The following is a 3,587-nucleotide window of genomic DNA, read 5'->3' as shown; positions in this document are numbered from 1 at the left end:
CCAGACAACTTGCCAGACAGGAAGCTATTGTAAGAATGTTGTTGCCATGACATGCCATGAGATCACTCACAACAGGTCACTCTGTCTGTCTCTCAGCCCGAAGAAATAAATTGTGAAATGAAAATAATGACATTTTGAAAATCTCCCAGCTGCTGACAACTGCTGTAGTTTATTAGAGGACGTAGAAGAAGAATTGTTTGACTCAGAAAGTAGACACACTGCTCCACCCCCCCCCCCCCCTCTGACTGCTACAGAAACTCTTTATTCAATTTTTAATATTGAACGTGTTTCAAAATCACACCAAACTCTGGACTGTCCTTCCTCTGTCCATTTGCAATGGCTTGCTGAACGGTTCACAAGATATTTATTCCACATGCAGTCGGACATTTGTGGAATGAGTAGGTAGATGTTGGGTTTTTTGTACAACACTTGATAAAACTACAATGAAATAAGCAAAATAAAATAACAAAAAATTCACAAGTCATGATACAACTTACAAACTTCCTAATTTATTTACATAGTTATCTTCTCGCCCGCATTCTTCTCCGATCACAACTTCCCAACTGGTCGAAGAAGATGGCCGCCCACGTCTGGTTCCCTCTTCACAGTGGTCAGTGCTTGCTCATGGTGGGAACTGCTCTCGAAAATATTGTAAGGTCCCAAAATTACTATGTAAATGCCTTGAGATAATGAATGTTGTGATTTGGTGCAATACAAATAAAATTGATAATAACAAAGTTACCCCCCCCCCCAATTTTTAAAAAATGTTTGGTTTATTTACTTAAATAATATTAAAATTCACTTTTTTGATGTCTGTGCCACATCTGGCAGTGAGTAGATGGAAAGAGCCATTTGATGATGATGTGCTTTCACTTGATTGTAGATCAGATCTACCATATCATGCCATTTATATCAATCACCAGATCAATTGTTCTATGAAGGCAAGAGATGGAGGAGTTAAGATTTGATTGCTGGATATAGAAAATATATATAAAAAAATATATATAAAAAGAGGGAAGAGAATTTAAGAAAAATAATTGTATTTTCTGAACAAGCTGACTGAGCGTTATCTGACCATTCAGTATGTTTGAGTCTAGCGCCCAGCTATCAAGGCCACTCTGGGGATGATGGTAGTAACATCCTGCAAAAAGCAGGGGTCCTAAAGAGTGCTGCAATAAAACAGCAAGGCGTTATGTGTGGTAACACAGACAAGTCATCTGTTGGATATAAAGCTTCTTTGTCCTGTTTCAGTGACTCTACACTCAGAGACCAGTTTACCTCTGACCCATTCTCACAGAACATGTGAAGAACTATACACAGGAGACAGAGTCAGACTTTTTTGGGAACGATGACGTAGACACCAATGTCTGCTTCCTGTTTCGATCAGTCAGTGGTAAACTGAAATTCCATGCTTTTATAACATTTACTGTCAGTAATGGTTCCACCCCATCGTTAGTCGTATACAAGATATCCCTGTGCTTACCTTTTGCCATTGCTGTTGCTCGTGTGTAGCATTCGTAGACATTGGTAGAAAACATGTCCTGTGTTTGAACCTTCGGCAGCAGCACAATGTTTCTGTGCTAATCTAATCTAAAAAGGTTTCATACTGCACTCTCATTTGCTTGCCATGAGGTGGGAGCTTTTCAACTTCATACCCCATAATCACCTAGAAACAACAGTGTTATTTCCCTCCTGCTGTCAGCATCCTCATTCAGCCACCACTGCCTTCTCCCATTCAGCTTACATGCTAATTGGCACCTTCCAGGGAAAATAGAAGGAGAAAAATAGGCACGACTCGGATGTGGAAGCTAAACAACAAAAGAAACCTCAAAGTGTCTTTGGATAACTCACGGCTTTGAAATAGCTTTTTGTAGTCGTGCACCCAACAGCTGACTTTGCCTGTAGAAAATGTTTCATTTCCTTGAATGTTCCATCATTAAATTTCAATTAAAAATGAATCAAGGAAAAAGTGAACACTGACGTGAACCAGATCCTCAAGCTTCCTGGAGGCAGGAGGTCAGGCTGGAGGGCCACTTTGTTCATAAAATGCACTAGTAAAGCCACATTATTGGCTGCTGCCGAAGCCTGGATGGCACACTGCTGGGACTGGTCAGAGAGTCAGAGATTGATCATGCCTGAACGGGAGGCAGGGCTGGCCGTCGTCCCCTGAGGGGGCTCACCTTGACACCGAACACAGCGGTCAGGCTTGGCTCCAGAGGAGGTAGTCCGAGAAGCCCACCAACCTTGTGATGGGTATGTAGGTGGTAACCGGTGACTTGAGTTTTGCGGGTTCCTCCGCTGATCCAGACTGCGTAGTTTTTTCAGTGCTACGCATGCACGCAGGGGATAAACCCACTAGCAATAGCCTTAAAGGGTTAGGGTTAGAACAACATTTTAAAATAAAGCAGAGAATGAATAACTCAAAGGCAAATCCAAAACATTAACATAAAAAATCCCAAAAGTATCTCATAAATTCCAGACAGAGCAGAATCATAACATTGATGGATGCAACTTGAATGTCAACATGACTGATCATTCTATTTGTTGATTCTTCTCAACCTCAACATGAATAAGTTGTTGCTGATTCAAATAAATCTAGTGAATATAAATGTGGTTTCATGAATGTTCAGTGCAGTTCTAGCAACATGAGTAAATTAGATTGAAACCTATCCATTAACAAAGCATGGAGGGTGAATTCTCAAATCATACAATGCCCCACTGTCATTTTCAATCCAAAATGCTCAATAGAAAAGCAACATTGTTATTAGCTGATAACAACTTTCAGTTTATCTCTCAGTTCACGCTTTTTTGTTGATCATATAAGCAATTCTTGTATTGCAGTTATTATTTGGTATCCATGTTATATTCAGTCAGGGCTGCCAGCTTGTAATCACAGAAGCACTTGAATCATTGCTATTCCCGACCCTTGCAAGCTAATACCAGTGGTCTGTATGAGCACAGTGGGGTTTAAAGAACAAATGTCTTGGATTAACCAAGATTGCCAGAAATGACATAATATTAATGATTATAATTTTTTTTTAACTCAAACTAAGAATCAGTGCGTTTTCTATACATCTACACTGACCCTCTTCTTTAAAGTCCGCCATGTTGCAGCGACCAAACACATGCTTACTTGAAGGCCAGTGTGTATGCGGAGGAGTGACCAAATGGTTTATGTTAGAGGGCAACTTTAGGGTTTACGATGAATTAAGAGACTTTGAATCATGGCCTTGAGAAACCGCAACCGTATGGTTTCTCTTGTTATCTCTGTGTGGAATCTCACACCTGGGGTCTCACTTGCAGAATATGCAAACACATAAAATCAGGATGTCTCCTCCGCTGAGTGAAACTACAGGAGGGTAATAAATACCTTTGCATGCTTAGTGGGAGGGGGCTGCGTGATATAAGAACACAGATTCTCCTTTGTTCTTTGCTCATTTGTGCATGTCATTCAGGTGATGTGTACTGATGAGTCCATCTGCAGATGCTGAATTAAACTCTCAGAGAGAAGTGTTTGACTTTGTGCTTGCTTCACAGAAATTGCCAGCACAGTTTTCAACAGCAAATCTGACCACTTCACCACTTCG

This window comes from Paralichthys olivaceus, chromosome 12, assembly GCF_024713975.1.
Source record: "Paralichthys olivaceus isolate ysfri-2021 chromosome 12, ASM2471397v2, whole genome shotgun sequence".
Taxonomy (NCBI): Eukaryota; Metazoa; Chordata; class Actinopteri; order Pleuronectiformes; family Paralichthyidae; genus Paralichthys; species Paralichthys olivaceus.
The sequence above is the reverse complement of the archived record's forward strand: the minus strand, read 5'-3'. Positions refer to the sequence as shown.